General features: G+C 45.2%; 1 protein-coding gene across 2 annotated transcripts in view; it reads right to left on the bottom strand.

Annotated features, from left to right (window-relative positions):
• Window positions 1–27,555, bottom strand: part of Klhl29 (kelch like family member 29) — a 294,522-nt gene that overhangs the window by 207,261 nt on the left and 59,706 nt on the right. Inside the window, exon 2 of one of the 2 annotated variants that reach the window (XM_034514405.2) lies at window positions 5,738–5,845. The gene's annotated coding sequence lies outside the window, so the exon portion shown is untranslated. Of the gene's footprint in view, window positions 1–5,737; window positions 5,847–27,555 lie in introns of those variants that run through there. The other variant, XM_076942138.1, reaches the window with a different exon arrangement.

Raw genomic sequence — 27,555 nt, 5'->3', positions numbered from 1 at the left:
GGGGCGGGGGTGGATTAATTGTTACCTCCGTGCTGTTATTAGTTTACTGTGTAAAAGCAGAAATACGCTTTAATGATTTCTTTTTTGTTGCTGCTACCTTACAATCCAGATGCTTTTATCTAAATGAGTTGCTACAAATCAAAGGAAGGGCCCACGAGGGTTGCTAGGCTGCTTCAGTCTCACATGGGTGGGGAAGGCAAGCTTCAGCTCTGTGAATGAGGCTTAAATATCTCCATCCTCTCGCATCCAGCTTGCTCATAAGTGTGAGTAAAAATACCGATTAGCAGCTGTAACGGGTGAGCTTCCAAGTGGCCTAGATTGGAGGAGGATCCAGAAGCAAGCGGCATAGTCTGCAGGCTGCGATGGTACTTCTGCTTCCAGTGCAGGCTTTGGGTTGGGGATGCTTCTCATGCGGTTCCTGCAATTATTCCCAGTGCTTGGTGTGGTGGTACCCAACCTTATAGAAACTGCTTAAGAGACATTTGCTAAGCATGTTTTCCCATAAGAGAAGCACTTAAGGTAAATTCTTGTTGCATCCTTCAGATGCTATCACAGTCTGTTTGGATGCTGGTCTTCCTACTGGAAAGCTTGTTAAAGACAGAGCACTGGTCGAAGCTATCTGGATAGCAGATGTGGCATAATACATAGTGTGTCTGCCAATAAATGCTTCGAGGAATGGAGGAGCGAGCGCTGCAGCAACCTTTTGCTTCACACTGTGCTGAGTATGCATCCTGCAGCCCTCACCGGTTTTGGCACTGTCGGTTCCAGGCAGAGGTCATGGTGGAGGGAGCAGAGAGAAATTCAGGATGATAAGATAAAAGCTTAAAAGAATATTTTATTTGTCTTAATGAGACAGTATCTCAATATGCAGCCCAGGCTGACTCTCAACTCAAGATCCACTTTTCTCTGCTACCTTAGTACTGGGCTTATCGGCATATAGCAACAAAATGGATTAAAAATACTTTCAAACAGTTTTTAATTGTGGGCAAGTGAGACTGTCTGTAATGGATGAAGACCCACAAGTTTAAGAGCATGGTCACTCAGAAATGCACGCGTGGTCCTCTACTAGGGCACTGCTGGCAAGACCATTATGAGCCCCCTCCCCCCTTCTTTTTTTAAAAGGTGTTCCACCCGAAGCACTTCACAGAGTTCAGGCTGGGGTTAACCTCCATGCTTTACACCTGGCTGTCTTCACAGAGAAGACACATTCCCAACTGTTCCCAGCAGTCTTGGCTACCAGCAAGGATGACTACAAGGTAAGGCAGGCCATATAGAAAGTTAAACTTTGACACAAAAACAAACTCTGGGGTTTTCAGAGAAGCTATTTCTAGCCTAGGTGACAAACAAGGTTTTGAAGACAGAAGGAACTGGGATGTACCTTTCGCCCTGCCTGTCACCAGCTAAGTGGAATTCCTATGCACATACAGGCTCTGAGCTCCCTGGGTCCCTCCAGGGTATCTCCTGCCTTCTGATGGCCCAGGTATTAGTTGACAGTTTAAATTGGGAGCAGCAATTCAAGCTAGATATCATCTAGTAAGAACAATTCAATTAGAAGTCCTGGTGGACAGACCCAGGCCTCTGGCAAAGCTATCTGGGCCATGACCCTGTTCCCTGATGCTGGGCACGCTGGCCAGGTGGCATAACTGACTCCTTCCCTCTGTGTCCCCTTACAGTATCTCCTTAATTTCTTCCCATTGTCCCCCTACTCTCCCCTCACCTTCCCCCAGTCTCCTCACAGGAGTTCAGGGTTAGTCTCATTCTGATAGATGGCTCTCACAGTTACTGGTACAGTGGGCTTGAAGCTGGTGGGCTGTCTTCAATTCCAGGGTCCTCTCCATCACACTGCCTATGAGGATAAGGTGTGTAGTTCTGTAGAATCTGGCGGAACATGATATTATATCCTCATGTATTGACTCAGCCCTGTTACGGTACTGTGGAGAAAAGGATAGACCCTGCTCTCTAGAAATTAATGGTCAGAGCAGGAAGATGAGACCCCAAGACAGAGGATACAGACATAGCCAGGGAATGTGGAGTGTCAAGGAATCTCCTGGTAAGGCCACAGGAAATAGGAACAAAGGTACTTTTTTTTTTTTTTTTTTTTTTTTTTTTTTTTTTTTTTTTTTTTTGGCCAGGCTTAATTCAAGAAGGACTCTGGACTCTTAATTCAAAAGGACTCAGCTGAGTGTCCAGTCCAAGGCACAGGTGGAAAAGAAAGAACAGAGGATACTAGAGAGATGGAGAACTGGGGGAAAGCCTAGGGCATTGGCTTTCAACCTGTGGGTCTTGACCCCTTTGGGGGGTCCCACATCAGATATTTACACTATGATTCACAGCAGTAGCAAACCTTCAGTTATGAAATAGCAACAAAAATAATGTTATGGTTGGGGATCACCACAACATGAGGAGCGGTATTAAAGGGTCTCAGCATTAGGAATGGTGGGAATCACTGCCGTAGAGGATGGGAGGAAGAAGAGCCAGATATTTTCAGTTCACACAGCAAAGGAGGGCAAGGCTGTATGACTCCATAAAGACAGGAAGGAAGCCACCAAGGTCTTGAAGAAACTTTTGACGGAAACACATAAAGGGTCCTAGAAAGAGGATGTGCAAGAACATACCAGCCAGGGTCAAGGCCTAGGTAAGGAATTGTGTCCAGATGGTGGCCATAGGCACGTTGCTTTTTCAAGGGACTGAGTACTCAGATATCTAGTGGAGGAGGTGGGTTATGGAGATGGAAAAGTAGCACGAACAAATGGAAATGACTGGACATATATGGTGGACAGAGCAGTACTGGGGTGTCTTCATGGCCCATCCGTGAGGTAGGGATCACAGAGGTCTAGCAGAGCTGGATAAGGAGCCAGAACAGGAGAGGAGGAACAGGGTACCTCAGGGAAATGAAGCTCCCTTAAGTGGGGAGCGGAGGCTGGCAGAGGGCCAAGTGCATCAAAGGACGTCTATACAATCAACTCAGAAGTGAAGCTGTAGTAAGTGTAGACACCCAGAGCCTGCACTTGAACAGCTCCCACTCACTCAGGAGGCACCAGTTGTGGTCTTGAGGGTGTAGGATGTACAGGGAGTTTGCTTGTTGGGGGAAAAGTACTATAAGGGACTAACTGTATGAGGGAGTTGCATAGTCCCAGTGACAGAGGCACAGGGTGCAGTGCAGGGTTGTTCTCAGTGCCAATGAGACTGGCATTGGCTTTCTAACTGCTCCAGAGCTCAGACCACTCTTAATTAACCCAGTCTTCAGTTCTTCACAGTCTTGAGTCTCCAGCTCATCACCCCTGGCAGCACAGAAGTCAGATTTCTCTCTCACTGCTTCGAGGACTTTTTTATTACTTGGGCAATTTCCATCCAACTTCAGAGGGCAGGCAGAAGCTCTCCACACATTGTTCCTGAACTGGTCTGCTTTGTAACAGGACTCAGTAAACTGGTCCAAGAATGTTTCTACTGATCAACAGGGGCCATAGTGAGCTTCATCATCTTCTCCTATCATCTGAGAGTATGAGTGAGTATCCTGACCAGGAATAAAGACCATATCCAGTTCTGGACCCATATATGATGGCTACTCAGAGGGACAGTCGTAGCTGGTTTGCAGAGTTGGTGTTGATGGGATGTGGACAGACATAATTCAGAATGGCATTAGACAGTTCCTACCCCTCAGGAATACACCAATGGTAGGCCAGGCAAATAGCCACTATAGGGACACCAGTCTGGGGCATGCAGACACTAAAGCCCTAAAAAGTGTTCTCTATCTGGTATGCCTAGTGAGAACTGTCAGATCAGCCTCTGCACCCATCCCAAATCTATGCATGATTTCCCAAAGTTGGGACAAATCTGAGTTCCATGCCAACCTGTAACAGCAACAGGGTATAATAAAAACCAAACTAAGGGCAGTTATTTTAGGAACCCAAATCATTACTCCAGGGCCTCCTCAAACACCTCTTTCCTGGCACATGAGCAGTGTGGAATAACCCAATAAAATCTGTCTTACAGTGAAGTGCACCTCCAAATTTCTTCTTTATCCTTCTGTTTGCTAGGAAGGAGATGGTTCCCAAACCCCACACTTTACTGACCCAACAGCCACAGAAGTAAAACATCCCTCAAGGTATAGGACTATGAATAAGACAGTCTCTCCACCCCAACTCCGAGTCAGAAATGGTACTAGATTCATGGCAATAGCCCACCAGCTGTCTGGGTCAGGAGCCCATCAGTCCTTCTCCATGCTAGGAGGCAGCTGCTAGAGGCATAGTTGGGTGGTGGGTACCTTTATGGTGGCATCTGATCCAGGCCCAGCCTGTAGCTTCCTCTAACTTCCTGATTGCAATATCTGCTCCCTATAACCTGGGATCACAGAAGCAAAGGCTTTTATCTGCCTCTGTGAAGAATCCCAGAATACTCTATTATCTTCAATTGCACTGTCACTGAGAGCCAAGACAAGGCTCTCTGACCAACAGAGAATCCAGCTATAGATGGAACCCTTGCTGGCCTGATGCTGGAAGGTAAGTGCAGAGTATCTGCAGATCCTAGGCAGATGCTGTAAGGTTCCCAGTCAGGGGTCAGCTGAGCCTTAGCCTTCCTGAAACCCTGCATTGCCACCCCATCCTCATCCTCCTTCATTGCAGCCAGGGTCTTCCCCTTTAGTGGTAGTAAATGTGTGAGCGTTGGCAAGTCCAGTTGCAGGCTCCATTACTGGTGTAGACATATGGCTGTCTGGCTTGCTGGAAGGTGGCAGAACAGTGCTGTAGTTGCTTTTCATAAGCTTTATGCTCTTGTCAGGAAGGTCACCCCCCTCCCCCCACACAGACACACATATACTGCTTGCCCAATCCCCACCCTACTCTCTCCTGGACTGACAGTCCTGAATCTAAATGTTAGGCCAGATCTCTCTAAATTTAACATCAGGACATAAATGGCTATGCAAAGTACATTTTCAGAAATGTATTTTGTAGTACTGCTATAGTAGATGATTCAAAATATCTTAGAAGTCTACCTCTAGGGTATTAAGTAGGCTATGTATATGTATTATATGTGTATACATATAATTATTATATCCCTAACATGAGAAGCTTTGATAAATGATATACAGATTTCTAATTACTGAGATAAAATGCAACCTTAACATACTGTTGAGTCAAAACAACATTTACTAAGTAGTAGTGGGTACAGTGTGATCCCATGTATGTGTGTACATAGACATATGTGCACCTTTTATGTATGTATATGAGAAAAAAGAGACAGCAAAATGTTAATGTCTGTAAAATATAACTATCATTTACATGATTTTAGGTTTTTTGCTATATGAGTATGTACATATACATACAGATTTTTTGGTGTTGGAGGTTGAATCTGGGGGCTTGTGTATTCTAAGACTTCCTTCTGCCACTGAGCTGCCCTCAGCTCTTAGAGATGATCTTTTAAAACATAATATTTTCATGATGCCTAGTACATTTTAATAACAAAAAGCTGAATTGTAAGAAACACCAGTTTTGAGGTATTTTAAGGTTATGTAGCTGCTGGTCATCTCTAGATCTTTCTCCCTACCAGGCACTTAAGAACTGGTTGAGGCCAAGATGGCTGAGGGAGGCCGGGGCACCTGTAATTCATGGTAAAACTCTCATCAACCATTCAGTAAGTGATCAGTTCCATTTCCCTCTTCCCTAGCCCTTCAGAATGAGAGAAGACAGCTGTGTCCCTATGAGATCCTCCCTCATTCCAGATGTGTTAAGCAGAGACCTACTTTGCGCCGTCCGTCTCTGGTAAGCTCAGGATTCGTCCCCAGGATGCAAAAACTTCGATGGCCACCAGCACTTAGCAAAGCATGGGCATAGCGGGGAAGCCAGACGGTCTGGAGAGAGAGAAGGGGGAAAGAATGAGGTTGGGGGGGGGGAAGAACAACTCTCCTTTTTCGAACTATCTATTTTGAGTTCATGGATGACACCCTCCTCCTTAATGGACACTTGTCTCTACCTTAGGTAGAGACATGCTGACCATGATGCTGACCCCTCCCTCCTCCTGTGGATTCTCTTAAACAAGAGTACCAAACCCTATCATAGCACACCTGGATGATATGGTACAATAAGCAGTACCCCATCATCTTCTCCATCTTCCAAGCAGACTAGCTCTAACCTCCATCACTGAGCCTTTAGCAGCAAATAAGAATAAGAATGATGGCATTGTTGCCCACCCAATCCATACAAAGCAGTTCAAGATGGAAGACCCCAAGAAATTCAGTCTTTAATCTAATGCTGAAAAAGACCATAAAGTCCAGAATTACAATAACAAATCATTACTTCTTTTAGACAAGGGGGAAGAAGACCTTGAGGAGGCGAAGAATGGAATCCCTGGAGAGAAACGTTTTAAACATAGATTTAATACCTACTAGAAGGAGGCTATCTGTTATGGGAAGGAAGAGTGATCCCTTGTTCACTCTTTCAAACGTAATATATGAGAAAGTCATCGCCATGATGGGAAATGGCATCCTCCCTGCAAAAGCACAGGACTGTCATTACCTGGGAATCAATATATTTTTTTAATGGAATATATCATTAGCAATTGATTTTCCTTTTTCCTCTTAGCACTCCAGGGTCCTAGCTAGCAGAAGAAAGCTTTAATGTGGTATGAAGGATTTGGACAGGTAAATAAGTTATTGTAAACGAATCTCACCTCATGGCCAGCATCTGACGACACGACAGGTCGTTTGCTGATCCTCTTTACCTAAGCTTTTTCAGCTGGCTCTGACAGGGACACCCGTGAGCCATATCAAATAGCCATTTGAAAGCTGAAGGTGGCAGAAATATTACTTTTCCCAAGGACAGAGTGTTCCCTTTATGATTAAGAAATAACCTCTGTGGGGAGGCAAAGTGAGCCAAGGTCACCATTTAATTTTGACACTGAGCCAAAGTTGTGAATACATTTCCTCCACCAAGCCAGTGTGACGCATGCGGAGACATCGATCATCCCAGCCACAAGATATTGGCAACAATGATGATCGGAAGATCAATGAATTTCTGGGAAAGATCCTCAGCAGATAGGTATTGGTGAAGAGAAAAGTCTAAAAGGCAGTGGTCACACTGATTTTAGGTTCTCAAGAACCTCATCCATCCATCCATCCATCCCATCCGTCCGTCCATCCGTCCATCCATCCATCCATTCATTCATTTCTCATTCATTCAATTACTACCGAGTATCTACAGCATGTTAGGTCATGCTCAAGGCAATGGAAATGCATGAATGAACAAAACAAATATCACTGTGGAGTCCACAGTCTAGTGGGAAGAAACAAACAAGAAACAATGAACTTAATAGGTGAAGAAGACTGTATTAGAAGAAGGTGGGTACCATTTGTAGGGATGGAGTAGAACATGTTGATATTTGGTGACTGCTGAGTGTGTGTGAGGTCAACATCATAGAGTGTGACATTATGTACATATTGGAAGGGAGTGGGGAACGGGTCACACAGGAGTCTAGGACAGAGGGAAGAGCCAGTATAAAGGGCTTTGGGAATTGGGACATCGTTCTAAGATCAATGAGAAAGTTTCTGTGGCTGGGACATTCCAAACATCTTCTGGGACATTCCAGAAGATGAAGCTCGACTCTTGGCTACTCTGATTATGGAGGGACTTGTAGGCCACTGGAAAGGCTGTTAATTAAAAGCACGAGGATCCTGGCTACCAGACATCTGAGAAAAATCACTCAGAAATCTAAGTTAGGTTATCTGCTTTTCTTCTCCTTGACCCAGGTAGGTTCTTATCTCTCCAGTTGGACAATACCCCTGTCCTAGGTTGGACCTGAATGAATATGGCACAGGACAGGCACAAGTTAACAGGGCAGTGGTGGGGGAAGGCTTACAGAACAGTCTATGACTTACTCTTACAACAATGGCCTTATGTTCCTAGTCTTATTGTGTTAGACACCACTAGTGAGGAGATCACAGTAAGAGTTCTGAAAGGATTAAGCCACATGCAAAGCCAGGCTTCTTTTCCTGATAGGAAAGGACCCATTTGCTAGTGTGCAGGAACCATTCTCTCCATCCAGGTCAGCTTTTTACCCTACCACCTGCTCTGTGTCCTTTGAAGCACGCCTGATCTATATTGGGTATCACTATGGTTCTGACATCCTCTGACTTCTGGCTAAGTTCAACCTATGTGGGTATCAGGAGGAGACTGGGTATGGGTTAGCCTTGACCCTGTTTTTTTTTTCCAAATGCTGTCTGTTTTCCTCAGATGAAGGGGCCAGTGCTACATGCAGGAGCAGGCATCCCTCTCTCCCCACTAGGTTACAGTAATAGCTGCCTCCCCACACTGCCTGCAGCTTATAGGCAGTAATTACCTCTATGTTCACTCTTAGGGTTGGGATATTGTACTATTGTATCTTTAAACCTGACCTATGCTTCTGTGATTTGCTCTTTTGTTTGACTCTCTTCAAATGACACATTTGAACTTATTTGTTACTTTTGGAGAGGATTAAACAAAGGACTTTACAACAGGGATTCTTACATAACCTCATGGTTTCATGATACCAAGTAAGTTACTTAATTCCTAAGAAGCCACTTCTTATTTCTCAAACTAGAGAACATGCTTCCTGAGCCCTTGTATGTCTCGTCAGCACTGTCCCCTCTCGATAGGGCTACCAGTCTACCAGTCATTCCATGTCCCCAGCAAGGAGCTCCCAAGTCACAATGCATCTTTGGCTAATTCCCACCCGGTGCTCTTCCATTGCATCTAGCCCCAATCTGCTTCAGTGGTTTTATTTATCTTGTCATATCTTTCCTCTCTTGCTGTTTTTCCTCCCATCCAACCTCTATTCCTTGCAGTCAGATCTGGGGCTGAAAACAGATAGTATCTTAATACTTGACTCTCACGGCATCGCACAATAGATCGTGACGCATCAGCTTTTCTTCTTAGATGGTCTACAGATTACACCCACTCACCCATGCACACTCTGCCTTAATGAGTTACTTGGCATAGAAAATGATTTTAAGTTATTAGAAACCCAGTTTCAGTGATCAGAAAGCTATTTCTATGCTTAGGGACCACAATGACGGCCAGCGTGGTGTGAATAGCCCCAAGGGTGCGATGGTGATGTTCATCTCTTGGCACTAGCCAATGGTACATGACGAGAGGGAAAGCATGGCTGGTACTAGAAATCTAGCCAACTAACCTGAGCTAGTAAGGCTGGGGAGTCTTAGAGGAGAGCCTACTACTGCCACCTTACTCAACAAGTATAACTCCTAACTGCACTCTAAGTGTGTATCCTCAGACCACTGGGAAGTCTAGCTCTCACCCCTCATCAAAGAAATTTCTCATCGCACCATAGGGAGACAGTGATGGAAAACCACAACTGGTTAAAATGCAGAGAACAAGCAAGCGTCGAGTGCTCGGCCTGTCTGACACATGACCAACACAGTGCCTGACCCTAAGGCTTGGGGAGCTTTACAGAAGAGGAGGCAGAGACGTCATGAGGACCAGGAAGTCTGTTGTGAGATTGTGTCTTCTAGGAATGACAGGGAAGCTTAGCTCACAACACCTCAACAATACGGCTGCTTAAACAAAACCTGAACAATGACACCCCAACAGACATGCTAACATGTAAAGGGAGAAATCCCACAGGGCCCCACTCATAGACAAAGAACTACAGGCAACTAAGGAATGCAAACCAGGAGACGAAGTCTTTTCCAGGGATGAGCCCCCTAATTGGTTATCCAATGTCACATGCTCAGCTGTAATATCATATACATATAAGTAATGGCAAATGGGTGGAGCAGGCTGCATTTATATATTTAGGCATCCTGTGCTTGTGTTTAAAGGAGGCCTTGGTATTGACAGGGAGTGGAGGAGTGAAAGGGAAGGAAGAAAATAATGTGATGAGATTTTAATTAAAAAATAAAAACTCAATAAAAAGCAAATAACCCTTTTCTAGTAATATTTTGTTGTTTTAAACAGGGTCTCTCCACACATAGCTGTCCTAGAGCTTGCTATGTAGACCTAGCTGGACTCGAACTCACGGAGATCCTCCTGTCTCTGCTTCTTGAGTGCTGGGTTTCAAGAAGTGCATCGCCATGTCTGGCTCTGGTAATAATTAGGATCCAAAAGCAACATTGTAAACCCTTCAGTTTCAGAGGATCATGGCCTGGAAATGTCTCAGGATGGACTCTAAGAAGCCGCACGGTGCAGGATAATAATACCTCACTTGGGGACTTGATTCCGGTTATTTCAGGTCAAACTGATCCTTTCTCTTCTATTAATTGAATTACTGTGGGGACAATTTCCAATCTTAACAAAAATGACATTAAAAAACAAAAGAACAGAAGAATTCTCTTTAAAGATCACACTGGGTAATGTCAGTGCTTGTAAATGAGAACTATATAACCGTCACCTCTCAGGGTGCTTCACAGAAGAGACTGACTTTGACAAGACAAAGACCATTATGGAAACAAGAAACCAGAATGGGCTGTTTGGGTTAAATGCTGAGAGATTTAAAAAATCTAAGTCAGAGAGCCATTTCAACTCAAAATCTGTGAGTACAGATGATTCCTGACATGAACCAAACTGATAGCCGAGAGAATTATAAACAAGTACCCTAGGAGTTTTTAACATCTCTATAAAAGACACCATTTTTTTCCTGGAAAAAAAAAAACTTTTTTTTTTCTGGAGAAAAACTGCCTGCAGAGAAAAGAAACCAATTAGGGAGTCTCCAGTTTGATATAGGATCAGAAAGCAGCTATGCCTGACTCTTGACCATACACCCCAATTACGGTTCTAGCACTCAGCAGTCCAACACCCCTTGGCTGGCTAGGGAACAGAGATTCCCTCTTTCTTGGAAAGCAAAGGAAAGGAGCTGGAGGCTATAAGCTGAAAGGAGAAAACTAGCCTCAAGCCTCCCTCCTGCCAGCCTGGATGCAGGGTTCCCCAGCAGCCTTGGCATGAGGCTCAGACATCCACTCCAAACACATCCCGTAGAGGGAACACTCATTCATACTTGCTTTCTTGCAAGAAGACAGAAAAACAGGCCATCCATTAATAATATCAACCATGGGCTCACCAAAGCCTGCAGGCATCTTGCCAATACAAAAATAAGCGTCAGGTTTATCCATTAAGTTCACAACAGTTCACTGGGCCGAGGGGTCCGGAAGGCTCTGCTTTTAAAACGGAGAGTGGGGATGCAAAGACAGAGCACGTTCTGAAAGTTCACCCGGCACCACACAGAGATTTCCCATTTCCATTAAGGTCCAGAGTTGGCCACTGATGTGATCCATGACTTGTTTTCAACTGCTGGCAAGGCCCTGCCTGGCAGGCTCTATTGTAGACATATATTCCTCAAAGCAAGCTTGTGTCTGCTGGGGCCATGCTGCCTGTTTAGAGAAATAAAATTCCCACGATGCTCTAGGTTTGCAAAATCCAGTTCCCGCACACTTTGTCTCCTTTACCTTTTCTAACAAGTTGATGAACTGAGTACTTTTATTATCTCCTATTTTACAAGTGAGGAAACAGAGGCTCTTGGCAAATAAGAAGCATCCCAAGTCCCACAGAAAGTCAACAGGGAGACAGCACTGGAACTCTGGGTGTTTCTATACACCTTTGTTCTTGATGAGGATGGGCCTGACACTAAGGATCTTAGAGGGGTCCTATGCTTGCTACATAGTCACCATGTAGACTGAATAACAGGAGAGTAAAGGTGTGAGAGACCACCCTCATTTCAATCAGCCCCAGAGAATCTACACCCCACTTAGCCTCCAAACAGCCTGGTTGGGTCAGGTGACCTGGCCCTGCTTCAAAGCTCCCCTCCTGTACCTGCCTCTGGCTTGTCCACAGTGAGCAACTCTCTTCAGTTCTTTGCAATCAGTAAGATGATTAACCCAACTCGGTCTCTTCATTATCATCCTCCGCCCCACAAGACAAAAGTGGAGTTAAATGACATTTAAATTCTTCCTAATAAGAGGGATTAAGTTCTGAAGAGGAAGATTTTTTGTCAGAGAGTTTCGGAGCCAGAAGCCATTGATGGGTAAGAATTTTTTCACCCTCTCCTAACTCCAGGGACCAATTTTTTTACTCATTCTTGTGTCAACTCTCTGTCTTTCTCTCTCTCCATTAAGACAATGATGACAATGACATGCATGGACTGTCTATCAAAAAAAAAAAAAAACCAACAAAACAAAACAAAACAAAAAACCCCAAAACAAAACAAAACAAAACAAAAAACCCCAAAACAAAACAAAACAAAACAAAAAACCCCAAAACAAAACAAAACAAAAAATTCCCACTATTCCTGGATTCTTATTTCAGGGCTCGACTTTCGCCACCCATCTTTCATGAAAACCTCTCCCTCTCTCCTCTGTGACACACAGAACACTCACTGTTCACAATGCTAAGCAGAGACATTAGTTATCATTGACTTATACTACTGATGCTTGAATCTGGCTACTTCATCTCTCATCTTACTATACAGATTGATTTGTGTGTTCCCAGACGTATCTATGTTGAAAGCTTAATGCCTTACACGGCTGCATTTGAAGGTGGGAACTGCACAGCAGTAGTTATAACTGTGGATCCAACCTGACACAATGTTTGAACTGGTACCTTCACAAAAGATAGAGCGTCATTAACAAGCCTCTCTTGACACCTCCCCAAGAGGACACAGGAAGAAGGTTTCAGCTTGAGGCCAGGAGATACTGAGGACTGCTCTGGGACTCTCCAGCTTGCAGAACCATGACGTCATTTTCAATGGTGAAGCTTTCCAGACTGTGGCATTCTGTAATATCAGCTTGAGCCAAGTCACACTTGCCTCGTGACAACAACAGGCTCCCCCCCCCCCCCAGGTAGCTTTCTTTGTTGCTGTTACAGGATTGTGCTAAACCCTGAGGCTAGTCACAGAGTTTCTCAACAAAGAGGAGCTTTTGTTGCAGTCCCAGGTCCTGGGACCTTGGCGAGTCCAGACAAATGAAGCTTTTCCTGGTGTCCTGATCTGAGACTCCCCAGCTCTTCTCTGTAACTGGACATTCGTCTGCCCCTCCCTCTAGGAGTTTCCCAGAACAGTATGGAGCATGGACACTTGGCCTGCAAACACTGGAGAATGTCACAATATCAGCATGTGTGCCACCCACAAAGCCTTCCAAACAGGCCAACCTGGAATCAATGGATCCATCCCTTAGACTCCTCATTGTCTTGGGGTGAAAAGAATGTAGAGACAAGGAGAATAAGGGCTTGAATGGATCCTATTATGTTACCATAAACTGCCAGAAATCTAGACTGAAGCATTTCAGGAAATAAAGTTTGCAGATCACACCCAAACTACTATTCCCCTTTAGAAATGAACAATGATGCACCCAACTCAGTCATATCCCTCAATGGCAGCACACAACCTCTGTCCCCACCACACGGTTATATAGATGTTTCTGTCACTGGGGCAGGACCTTTGTACTTCCTAAAGTCTGCATGGTAAGGGGATACTGAAACCACTGACTGGACTTATTACAGCCTGACTTGCCCACCATGGTGGCATCAAAGATGTCAGCAGAGGGGGTACACCTGGCATATAGTAGATGCTCAGTGAAGCCTATTGAAAGACAGAAAATGCATCCAAGATGTAACTCATCTTCTACAATTTTCTTTTGAACATCTGGAAGATAGTCACACCATAGTTTTCTGACTGGAATACAAATTAGTTTGTGAAAAAAAAAAAAAAAAACCAGACATCGCTTCCAGATTCTGCACTTATAAACAGGCTCACATCCTCCCTTTAAATTGCAATAATTCCTTCCCAGATGTTGCTTCTCCTTCAGACCCATAAATTTAAGCTTTTCATGATGACGCCTCACATTTGCCTGGCACTGTGGACTGTTTGGAGCGTTTCTGCATCTCCTCTGCCTCATTAGACTGCCTCAAGTGCCCTGAGAGGCGGGGTAGCATGGACAGGCAGGCCAGCTGCTGCTGCATCAAGCAGACCAGGGTGGGTGTGAGTTCCTCTCTTTTCTTGTGTAGGGAGACACATGGCACCCCTTTGTCCAGCCCCATCTAGGTAGACATGTGCAGTGGCCATGCCCATTCCTGTTTCACGAAGCTCTCAGGGATGCCGTCTCTTTAAAGCTCTGACTCAACTGTAGATAAGTTTCTCCTCTGGATTCCCCCTGACAGCTCCTGGGGCCAGGCTATAACATTTAATCAAGACTTGCTGAAGAGTCTTGGGGAATGAAACCAAACAATAGGCCAGGAGGCAGGGGGGAAGCCATGGAAGGCTAGCAACCCACAGGTAGGCAAGCTGGCCTCTAGCCTATTCTCAGGGGACCCTGGCTCTGGCTAGCCTCAGCTTAGCTTTGCAGGACAGCCATACCTCAGCAGTAGGTGCACCTCAGCACCAGGTGTCAGTCCCAGGGGAACTCACATCCAGCCAAAAGCATGACGTAGATCAGCTGCCTCTTCTCATCCAAAGCTTATTTTTTTCCAGGGAATACTTGCCTGGTAATTTAGGGGTGCCTGCAATCCACACCTCAAACACTCGAGTTGCCAGTGCATCCATCAGAAAGCTCCAGGAGCACATCTGGGTGTGTCAGGGGGCTGGAGACAATATCAGAAACAGAAGGGCTAGGTGACCTTCCAGCCCACTTCCAGGGTCTGGATTGGGTTACCTTGGTTCAGCTGTACCTGGTACTGTTCAGGATCCCCCAGCATTCCCTGCCTCCCTAGGCCTTGACTTCTTAAGAGTTTTGAAGAGGAATGTTGGCAGAAAGGAGACTTTCGGGGTACTGCCAGGGAGGCTTCAGGCTCTGTACATTTCTGCATTCTCAAAGAGATAAAGAGAGGCCTGGGTCCTTCTCTAAGTGTAGGGTCTAGAGTCGGGTTCATGGGTTGCATGGCACAATTGGAGTTCCATGTCTCAGATACACTGGTTTGGGAAGTTAGCTCAGTCTGTATTATAGGTAGAAGATTTACCACCTAAGGCAGTTATTCTTAACCTATGGGTCACGACCCCTTTCACAGGGGTCACCTAAGACCATTGGCAGACACAGATATTTACATTAAGATTCATAACAGCAGCAAAGCTATAGTTATGAAGTAGTAATGAAAATAAGTTTATGGTTGGGGGTCAGCACAACATGAGAGACTGTATTAATGTCAGCATTTGGAAGATTGAGAACCCCTGCTCTAAGACTCCTGGGTCTAAGTCTTAGATCTGTTACTTAGCAGCAGGTGATGCCACCACCTACCTCCTTTCCCACTCGCCTGAGTCTCATCTTTCTGAAAGAGACAATAGCAGTAAATATCAAGGTTGTTGTAAGAGTTCATTAATGTTCAGGTTGGGTCTCTGGCCCCATCCCATCCCATCCCAGCAACTGGTAAATCAAAGTCCAGGCCCAGAGCTCAATCCTCTAAGGCCAGCAGTTGAGGATCCCCCCCACCCCCATAGCTTCAAATGGACCTGGGAGGCATTGCTTTCTCAGCCACTAAAGAGCCATTTTGCTTGAATGGATCTGAGGTTGTTCCTATACTCTCAAAGGAAACAAAATTGTGAAAGAAAGTCTATGGAGATTATGAGATTTTTTATCCAGATATGATGAATTATCCATTCAAAAAAATAAACCACAGACAGGCATGTTTCTCCATACTCAAGCAGAAAGCAGTTATTACCAGGAATTTCTGTAAGTATGCTGTTTTTCTTGGCCAATGTAGAAGCTGCCGAGGAAATGAAAACAGAACGAGAGGCTGACTCGGGTTTTCCTGATCGCTACCAACATGTGTAGGTAAGTGGCTTAGATGTACCAGGGCTTCATGGTTCTTCTGAAAACCATAGAGCCAGGCTGGGGGGTGTGGTTCAGTGGTTGAGTGCTTGCTCAGCATGCATAATACCCTGTGTTGAATCTTCTATATTATACATGTACATGTGCAGACAGGGATAGGGCCATACACACACACACACACACACACACACAGTCACAAACACACAGACAGACAGACAGACAGACACAGACACACAGACACAAACACACAGACAGACAGACAGGCACAGACACACAGACACAAACACACAGACAGACAGACAGACACAGACACACACAGACACACAGATACACACACACACAGACACACACACACACACAGACACACAGACACACACACAGACATACACACATAGACACACAGACACACACAGAACACACACACAGACACACACAGACATATAGAATACACACACAGACACACACAGACACACACAGACACACACACAGAGAGACACACACACAGAGAGACACACACAGACACACAGACAGACAGACACACACACAGACACACACAAAAACACACAGACACAGACACAGACACGCACACAGACACACACACAGACACAGACACGCACACACACACACACAGACACACACACACACACACACACACAGACACACACACACCACCCCACTATGGCTCACCAATCTCACTGCTCTTGTGCAAACTAAAGTACTGACTGTGAGTCAGGCCATGCCCAGGGCAGCCTGTGGGAATGCACCCAGTGTCAAGACCATAGATTGCCATGAATGGTGTCTTGATGCAGGCAAGAAAAACAACTGCAAGAAAATGTGCAGCATAGGCTCATGGTCACATGACTAGCCAGGAGAAAAGATGCACTGTGAACCCGGCTCTCCTAGTTCCCTGGCTCCTGTGTTTTCTTCCACCTGAGAATCTTTCTACACTTGAACTGTTGCCAAAAGTCCCTTGCAAAAGTCCCTTGCAAAGGTTAGACAACAGCACAGCCTTCCTGCAGAAAGCCCCTTCTCCATTTTCCAGTGAGCATTAAATCAAATATTCCTTGCTGTATTTCTTTTTAAGCTTGATGTTTCTAAATTCAAAGACATCTATAAATAATACATACTCATGTATATGTACATTTAAAGGATAAAAAAAATAACAAAGACACCTGTAGATTCTTACGAATACTAATAGTCTACTTCCAAAACAGTGAAAGCAAACAGCTAATGAGTGAATTACTCTACTTCCGTCCCTCCCCAGCAAGGAGGGGCCCTTAATTCTCTGCCTCTTCCAACGGTCACATTTAGCCATCTGCTTCTTCTTTTGTATGTGGGACTGTGTATTTTTTCCCTCTTCAGTTTTATATGAAACATTTAGCAATGAAGTAGCAAATAAAAATACTACATATCATCTAGAATTCATATAAAACTGTACTTGGCTTTAACGCATCTAAAGGTTGATAAAACGAAACACATAGATGCTTCTGAAAGGCCTATTTATGTTTTATTACACATTACACACATCGTACTCCATTGAGAAAATTTAGAAGGTGATGCTGCTCCCTCTGTCACAAGGAAGCATGGCAAAGATTGCCATATCCAAAGAGTTTTTTTCCTTTGGAATACTGGGCAACATCTTGCAATTGCCACAATGGACAGAAATGGTTCAAGCCACTCATTTGCACCCCTGTTAATCTTTGGAAGGAACAGAGCATCACTCCCTCTAAAGAGTGTACTCTTGGCACTACCTAGCTATCACCTTCCGTTTCTAGTCTTCAGTCCAAATTGATGACCTGGACGGAGCTCCCTCACCTCTGCGTCAAACATTTGAGTCAGCTGGAAGTAGGTCCAGCTGGCCTCTGCCCCAATTTTTGACCCACCTCCATCCAATTTGCTAGCTGGACTGACTGTGGTTGGTGGTGGGAGAGCTCTGGGCTAGAGGGACCAAGAAGGAATTATGCCAATCCAGTCTGGTCACTGGAGGCTCAGAGAGCCTGGAAGAACAGACTTAAAGGGAGTTACTCAGAAGGAACTGTGTCCTGAAATAAGGATTTATATTTCAATTCTCTCCTTGGGAGTTAATTCAGGAAGCACCACGAGCAAATGGGGATGTAAGAAAGAACAGGAGAAAATAACGGTGACTATATTAGCAAGCAGGTTACCATTGTGGGCAAGCTGGACTTAGTCCTACAGGGGATCCTCTAAAAGGCTCTGGGGAGCACCTCAGACCTGTCCACCAAGACATGAGGATAATTCCCACCAGGATAATTCTCACCGTGTTCCACCTACACAGTGCTCCACCCCATCCCCCTAGCCTGCCCCAAGGCTAGGCTGTGGGCTAGGAGGGTGGCCTAAACATCCTCGTGCAGAGACAGGTAAGAAGAGGGAGTTGCTAGCAGGTGACCACTCCCTCAGTTCCAGTGGCAAACTTCAGCTCTCATCAAGTAATATGTGCACTGGTAGTGACTACAGCCTCAGTGCCTGTTCTCAGACTATTATGTGAGGGGGGTGAACTGCTCTACACAGTTCTAGCAGACCTTGAGTATGCCCATCCCCTCAGCGGAAGCCATGTCAAATGTGTTTATAATGGGATCATCTGGTATCTGTCGGCCGAGCAGCAACCATGTATGAAAAATACCATTGAGGAGCAAATTAAGTGGTCTGTCTGCAAGCAGCCTGTTTAGATGAAGAAGGGCCGGTGTTGACAAATCTATTAAAATTATACATAAATTATCTAAGAGTACATGGATACATGTTCAGAAGGAGGGCATTGATCTTGGGCATTTTACATACGGTCTGGATTAATTCATCTTGCCTCACTTGAATGGAGTAGTGACGTTTAAGAGAAGAGGTGGGAAAAAGAAATTATGCCTGCCACCTGCCAGACCCAAAGAAACACTGTGTGTTTTCATTTTTCAAGATGATGACTTAAAATGCCAAAACGTCCAGGTATTGCCAAGGTCCTCCACAAACAGGGTCGGGAACATAAGACGCTAGATGCCTCCCGAAAGAGAGAACGGAGAGTGGGGAGGTCAGGTGGGCTCTCCAGTCAGGCAGAACTGGAGAAGGGATGGGAGGCAAGTGCCTTATTTGATGCTCCAGAAGGGCTTTAGGGACGTAAGGCAGAAAGGGAAGGGAGCCAATGGGAATTACCATAGCTGAACACGATAGAGTGTGGGTGAGTGAGGGAATCCCACCGGGAGCCTCTGAGAGCAAAGGAGAGTACATCTTCCTCTTGTCTCTTCTCAGAGGCCAGGAAGTTGGAACATTGTGTTCAACTTCCATTTGTCCTTGGCTGAGGGTTACTGGCAGGGAATGAAGTCCTTGGCACTCCATGTCTGCCCCAAGTGGTCAGCAAAGGGTTCAAGGACTCTGGAGACAGAGCCTCTAACAAGTGCAAACACGCTGCGCTGAGGATTCATAACCTCTGATTACTTGGATGGGATTCAATTTGCTACTTTCAAAAGTCTAACAAAACCAGAGTACCCCCCCAGCCCCCGTGTAATCATGGAATAATATTATAATCATTTTGCATGAAAACTGCATAATTTCTCTGATGGAAGTACTGGCTTTGAACCTCTCAGGGCTTCACCCGCTACATTACTTTTCAAAGTCTGAGGTAGCAGGTTCCAATTATCTGAAAAACATTTAAAACAGTAAAATGGCACAATACCTAGTGTGATCCAGACGGAGAGAATGCACATTTTCCAGGACAGGCACCCTGATTAGTGACTGTGATTGTTAAACACATTTCAGGTAATATACTGATAATGGACGTTAATAGTCGCAATAGTGCTGAAGTGTGGAAGTGTAATCATTTCTGATTATATTACTATTTCCTTTTGTAGAGCACAGTGCATATTTCCAAATGACTCTGAGCTCATTAACTGACACAAAAGCCCAGTGGTGGGTCCACAGAAAGGGGGTCAGAAGGGTCTCACAGTTCCTGGTATTTGGAATGGGGGAAACATGGACCCGAGTTCACAGGGGGCCCAGCAAACACAGCCTGCTCTGTCCCTTGGCTTCCTTAGAGACCTATTTCACAGGCATCAGTGACCAAGGGGCCAATAAGAAATGCACCCGTGTGCCATATAACAAGCTAATGTGCTTTAAGAGAGAAGTCTACATATTAACACTTTTGTCTATGTCTATATACACAATCATCTTTCTGCCATCCCTTATTATCCCTCAAAAAAGTATGATGCCTTTTATTTAATATAGGCAATTATATCAATTAACAGAACGTATAAAAGTAAAAAGGACTCAGTAATTAATTTATTTGACATAGCCATAGTAATTAGTCTTGGTATTACGACCTCACCATTTTGTTATAACTATACATATTTTTTTCTTATTTCTTTCTTTATTAATTATATTGTGCCAGGTTACATAAGGTCATTTTCACACAAGTATATAATTTACTTTATATGAAGAAGTCTTTCTTTGAAATTTATTTTATTTTCATTTGTGTGTATAGGTGTATACACATATGTGTGCCAACAAAGACCACAAGAGGGGTGCTGTATCCCATGGAGCTGGAGTCAAAGGGGTTGTAACCACCCAACCTGGGTGCTAGAAACTGAACTCCAATCCTCCGAAAGAGCAGCAGTCATACTGAGTCACCTCTCCACACCTACGAACAAATCTTTCAGATCATTTAAAAAGCAACCCAACCAGAGGTTAATTGCTACAAGAGATTGCAAATACTCATCTCTAAGACAGCCCCCAAATGAACAAACATACAAAAAAGTCACTTTAGGGAGTTGAGACCTACTGTTTGCAGTAAAAATTTCAAGGAAGGACTAGCTAACTCCCACATTCAGAAAGTGCTGTCTCTCTGAGGATAGTGAAGCTGTGGGAAATTGTGAGAGGAATCCAGAAGCTGCCCAGTGATTAAGAAAATACACAGAACCACATATACTGGAGGTGAATCTGGGAAGGAGAAGTGTGGCTAATGGCTCGTGAAATGTTAAGTGGAAAAGGCAGGATTTGTAAGTTAACAGTTTATATAATTTATAACTTTAAACATCTGCAATACAAGGAATTAATTAAGTAGTACAAATAAAATGTTAAAATTCTATCTGTATTGCAAAAAAAAACCCTATACATTTGGGTTATTAAATTTTTTGAGACCTTTTCTTTCAGTAAAAGGAGAAGTTGGGTATAAAATTAATTTTCTTAGTTCTACAGGTGGGTGACTGATACCCTGGACAAGATGGAATTTAATATATAGGTCAAAGCCATCAGGAACACCAGAAGTTCTTTAGTTTGACAATCCCTTCATTTTGCATACGGGGAAACTGAAACCCAGAGAATTCTGTACCCTATAATGAAGTCGCTATGGGAAGAAGACAGAAGAAAGTATTGACAATCAGATCTAGCTCAAGTTCCTGGCCTATGGCTTTTCTTCATTTCCAGATAGGGATAATCCTAGGCTGTGGACTCAAAGCATTAAGCAAGTTTCATAGACTCCACCTGCAGGGAGCTCTGCTAACCACTGATGTGCCAGGGTGCCTGTATTTTCTTTAGGAAGTTGCTCCTTCCCCACCATAGAACAGGTAGTGTTTCCTAGGTCCTATCCAAATCCTGCTCTTGCTTATACAGAGAACTAAGATGTGTCTATTGAAGAAGCATATGTGTCTCCCTGCTTCTCTCCTGACAGGAGAATTAGCAAGGAGACTTTCCAGGTGGGACTGTCTCACCTGTCACTCACCCCCCGGCTTCCCTGACCAATGGAAACTCAGATAAAACTTTGATCCCTCTTAACTCCAGTCCCTTCTACCTGCAAGTCTTGGCCTCTCCCATTTGGTCCCTGGGCAACGAGAGACTGTCATAGCCTCCTAACAGGAAGGGCAGCTTGAAAGTGTGACCTGTACTGGATACAGATTTGAGGACCAAAGCCTCCTTTAAATTTTATTTACTATGCAAAGTCATCTTTCTCCCTGGAATGAAGGAGAAGAGATGCACTGGATGGTGGTGGTGGTGGTGGTGGTGGGGGGTTAGGGCATCTTCTGGAGAAGGCAGAACATGGTGCACATAGTACAGGGGTCACTGGAGGACACTGGTTCACACAGAGATCAAGGCAGCAGTGACTGTGACTTCCCATAAGCATACTTCCCTGAAGCATTTCTCCGTGCAAGGGTCACTGCAGCCAGAGTGTTTAAACCTTAACGGCTATGTGAGAACTCTCAGTCAGGAGGAATTGACGTGGCTGCCTGAAGGCCACGGCTCTGAAATCTGGAGGCACAGACTCTTTGGAACGTCCACAGGAAGCTCTGGTACATAAGAGTTATAAACTGAGGCCTTGTGGATGCTCACAGCTGGTCTGGGGCCAAGATCCAAAGGAGATGCAGAGAGAAACCACAGGCTAGCTCAGGTTTGTTTATAAACTTCATCTTGAAGTCAAGACTCTTCTCCTTCAGTTACTAGCACATAACACACACACGCACACTCACACACACACATACACTATAAAATAAACAATTATTATTAAGATTTTTTAAAAAATACCATTCTTAAGGATGTGGATCTGGTTCCTCTTGTGTGGAATTTTATAGTCGTCCCTCACTTGTCAGACAAAATGCAAAGCATGGTTTCTAGGGCTACATCCATACTTCTGCCCTTACCAGCGATGGCGCCTCTATTCTGACTTCCTGGAGGCTCCTGGCTTGGGTCACACAGGGTCACATCACATCTGTACACACCCGTGTCCCCCTCTTTCCCATCAGCTCTTCACCTTCAGCTTCTCTAGCCGCATCCAAGTGCCTACTCTCTGACCCCTGTAGATAACCACACGCATTGTGTATTCATGGTCATGGACACTCCTCATCCCAAGCCCTGGAGATGTTTATCAGCATTTCCGGCCTTTACCCACTAGGTGCCAGTGTACTTCTTCCCCTCTGAGTCAGAGAAATCAAAAACATCTCCTGACTTGGCTCCATGTCCCTAAAGGTGAAGAGGAGAATAAGGCCATCTCTGTCGGAGAACCAGTGAAGGAAGCTAAACCATATGCTTCACAAACTTACAGGCTATACCTAATCCATGTCTGTCTCTGGGAACTTGCTTTATGATTGGTATAAAGTAAATGCTCAATAAATGCCTGCTCATAAGGAGAGGAAGGAATGAACTAAAACTGAGTAGTGACCATAAGAAACACACTGCTCAAGAGTGCGATGGGTGGTTTAGAAGAGATAAGTGAGATACAGAGTTTGCAGAATGAAAAAATGTACGACGAGCATTCTGAATAAATACTTAACTGTCAGTTTCCCATTATTTTAAAATGGAATGCTTTCTAACCCCATGGTCCCCTCCAACTCCCCCTCTACTTGTCCTATGTGGCTCCTCCACACCACAGTGAGACTTCTGGCAGTATTGTCTGGGCTTCCTGTCTGCTTCCTTGCCTCCCGTCATTCTCTTGCTGAGATCTGCAGGCCTCTCCATGTTGTTAAGTTATCGGACAGTTTTTGCTCTTCAGCTTGTCTGCTATCCCAAGAATCCTCTGATCCTGGGGCCCATTCTTGAAAGTAGAAGAATAACCCGAAATGCCCAATGACTGGCAATGGCCAGAGACTCACTCTGGGGAAACCCTTGCCAGTGAGAATGGTCCTGGGAATCCTTAGCCCTCCCACTGTGCCTGCTCTCCATCACCAGTGTGACCCTCTTGGTCTACCACAGTGCAGCTTCTGTCCTTGTTATTGAGCATCAGGGCCTTCAGGATGTTTCCTTAATCCCTTTTCTATTCTAAACTCTGTTATTCTCCTCCTCAGGCTCTAACTTCTGATCAGGGTTTAATAACTGCCCACCATAGATTGATGACCTACCAAACATGTCATCTCCAACCCCACTCCCAACTGCCACAGCTGTGCATCTGACCTGCTTATGTGATACCTCTATGCTATGTCTCAAAGGTGAATCAAGCCTATTGTGGCCTTCACTGATTCAAACATCTCAAAACAAAGAAGCAGAGCTGGGCTCAGATAGCAAAGGTGCTTGCTGAACTAGCAAGAAGATCTGAGTTCTAATCCAGCACCCATGTGATAAAAAGGAGTGTGATGGTCTGCATCTGTAATCTTAGTGCTGGGAGACAGAAACAGGAGGATCTCTGACACTCACTGGCCAGCTAGTCTAGCTATCAGTGAGCTCCAGGTTCAATGAGAGACTGTCTCAAAACATGAGATGGAAAGTGAGAAGATCCCTCTAATCTACACACACACACACACACACACACACACACACACACACACACACACACCCCAATCACGTGTCCACTCCTGCATGCACACACATGAACACATACACATGCATATACCATAGCTTGTGTGTGCACAACCATGTGTGTGTGCGTGCACACACACACACACACACACACACACACACACACACACACACACACTAAAAAAAGCAGGTTGGAGAGATGGCTAACTGGATAAAGCACTTACCCCCATGTAAGAACCAAGCATGTGGTGGCCACATGTAATCCCAGCCTTAAGGAGGGCGGCAGAGACAGATAATTCCTCAGGCGAGTTGACTAACTACAGTAGACAGGATTGGTGAGCCCCGGGCTCAGTGAAGTGCCATGTGTCAAGTAATAATGTGGAGAATGATATAGAAAAACACATGACATCAACTTTGGGCTGCATGTGCATATACACATGTGCACATGAACCTGAATACACCTGTGAGTCACCCCCATGAACACACACACACACACACACACACACACACACACACACACACACACACACCAAATGAACAAAATTAAAGAGGCATGGGCTTCCCCAGCACCTCCTGTCTTGCTGGTCAGCACCACCAACCACCTAATTGCCAACCCAATACCTACAGCCATCCTGCAGACTCATGTCTTCCATATCCAGCCACTATTACCCTTTTGGGTCACATCTTCCTTTCTTCATCTTCCACACCACTTTCTTCTTTGCAACGATCCCTTTACTTCATCTCTCTGACCCTGTCCTCTTTCCCCAACTGGCTGTCATGTTGTCATGGCAGAGATTTGTTAGCTCAAACTGCAACTCAATCCCATTTACTCTCTGCTTTTAGCTTTTCCCACGAGATGCAGATGAAGACGGGAGGTACGGACTGTGCCAAGACTGTGCACAGACAGGCCACTGCTTCTCACATTGAGCATCTCAGGCCTCTCTGAATTACTCACCACTATTTCCATTGGCCTTCTTGTGGCTCGTAGGTGCTCTATAGTCATGCACAAAACATGCCCACACAGTGTCTGCTCTTTCTTTTCATCTGACTAACACTGATTCAGATTCTAACTCAGGTATCAAACCCTTCTTGACCTGAGACTATTAAACCTCCCTGGAGAGCCATGAAATGTGTTCCTGATTATAAGTGATGATTGCTTCTGATCAGTTCCTTCCTCAAGTTCAAGCTCCATCCAGATAATGTCCTCTTTTGTTTATATCTATTTCTAGCTCAGAGGTCAGTAAACAATCCTGTTGGCCAAAATCATACTAAGGCCTAGGGCAGTGGTGGCCATGACTTTAATCCCAGCACTCAGGGGGCAAGAGGCAGGTGGATCTCTAAGAGTTTGAGGCTAGTCTGGTCTACAGAGTGAATTCCAGGACAGCCAAGGCTACATTGAAAAACCAGGTCTTAAAAACCTAAAACCCAAACCCAAACCAAAAACAAACCAAACAGAAACCAAAGCTATATTCAGGCATACATGTATGTACTACGTATGTCTGCTTTTAACATATGCAACGTGAGTAGCTGTGATGGACATGATACGGTCCTCAAAACCCAAAATACTGACTTGCAAAAGAAGTCTTCCAATTCTGTTTTGGTCTGGACCAACAGTGCCTACCAGGAAGCAGGCATTCAGTGTGTGCTTGGTAAATGAATGCTTAAAGAAACAAGCTGGAGATAGGAGCTTCAAGTAGATCCTTAGAGTCTGCAGTGTAAGAGACTTCACTGTCGCATCTCTCAGGTGATGCTGGCCACCTGCACAGTACTGGATCTGTGGGCACAGCCGCCAATAGTGCTGTTCAGCTGTTTCTTGCCGCAGTAAAATTCCCAATATAAACATTCTGCAGTCATGTGGTTCCATTGCTTCTGGGCTTGCGCATGGTAAGGCAGAGCCTAAGGTGGAGAGCTGATGGGAGCAGGCAGAAGGCAGGGTGAAGAACACAGGAAACCAATGGGAATTCAGGGAGGACTCTCCAGTGACCAACTTCCCCAGAATGGTGCCACCACCAGTTAGCGACCTGGTCTTCAACAAAAGGACCCATGCTGAGGAGCTTCTAATCAAACCATAGCACTGCCCTTCCTCTTCCCCAGGAATGGGAATCCTAGAATTTTCTTTGATTTCTCAGCTCACTGGGAGGTGGCTCTTTCAAATCTTCCATTTGACTATGGAGACCTTATTATCTCTGTCAGAGTTTGGAAACTCTTGTCGGAAGAGGCTGGTGTGGGACTTGTCACAGTTCTTGTGACAGTCCTAAAGTTACACCCAGCTTGGGGAGAATGTGTGGTTCTTGGTTAGTCTTGACTCTGCAGAAAGGGCTCTAAATGAAAAAGCAACCCAGGACTTTTACCCTCAGGGTGAAGAGGAATCAAGGGGAAGGAAGGGGAGAGGGAAGAAATAGCAAACCCTGAGCACCTTTCCTTCAGGTCTGCATGCATTCACAGCCCTGCTTCCCACAGGAAAAGAGGCATTCTAGCCCCAAAGACCTGGCCATTCCTTGTTCAGAGCCCACATCAGTTCATCCTAGATGATCTATCTGCTATGGACACCCTACACAGGGTTACCATCTCTCCTGTGTTCTCTCCCTCAGATCCTACTCTGTCTTCCCCCAGAGACTGGTATGAATTCTCTCTGGTTTCAAACCTGGATCAGCGTGGCATCGAGCTAGGCATTAAACAGGGGCTCAGCAGATGCCTGGGGAAGAATCTTGAATGCACTTTGTCACATGCTCTTCTGCCCTGGGCATGTGTGCTATTCCTTCTTTTCCTGCCTGCTTCTGCAGTTGCTTTTGCATATGTGTCTGCTTTCTGACTTCACCCATTCTGGTTTTCCCCAGAGCCCTTCAGCACATTTGGAAGCGGATGTGGATCACAAGGAAAGCCTCATCTATAGCCTGCCCTGAAGAGAACTGGCATTTGTTAAGGTTACTTCTGAGATGCCATCCTGGGAAACTTTCAAAACTGAGAAGTAGCCTCCTCTCCTGTATTTTACAGCAGGGGCAGACTCCAACATCTTAACACTCATAAGTCGTCAAAGGGCCTCAATAGCGGTGGCAAAGCTGCATGTGGCGGAAGCGTGCAGTGTGGCGGAAGCGTGCAGTGTGGCAGGATCGGAAAATGCAACTTGAGCACAAATTGCCAAAAACCTGCCCAACTGGCAGAGGAACGTTTCCGCTCCTCACTCGTGGGTGCTAGACACACATCACTCAGTTTTACTAGGGGAAGTCTCAGAATTAGCTCTCAGATGTTAGGATCCATAGAGGAGAGGGAGACAGAGTCCTCTAGAACAAAGGCTGGTTCCCTGCTCCTAGGATCCCTGACAAATGCTTCCACTTGCTTCTTCCCAGGTCATCCGCATAGCTCCATGGGCATTCTACCTGTGGGACCTGGCTGGCTTCTGTGGAAATGGCTCCCAATCAGTCTGTGGCTAGCACTGCCCAAGTGTCAAAGGCCCCGGAGTCTTATCTGTCTTGGCTTTTTGAGCTATGAAGAAGGGAGGAAGCTGGCCCCCTTTACTACACAGGAAGCTGCTAAGAAGGGGGTCTCTTTTAAGATGGGCAGGCTGGCTTCAGGAGTTTGCTGGCACTGCCATAACAAACTACCCCGGG

Source organism: Arvicanthis niloticus, chromosome 11 (genome assembly GCF_011762505.2).
Source record: "Arvicanthis niloticus isolate mArvNil1 chromosome 11, mArvNil1.pat.X, whole genome shotgun sequence".
NCBI lineage: Eukaryota > Metazoa > Chordata > Mammalia > Rodentia > Muridae > Arvicanthis > Arvicanthis niloticus.
Note: the sequence above shows the minus strand (reverse complement) of the source record. Positions and strands in the feature narration are given on the sequence as shown.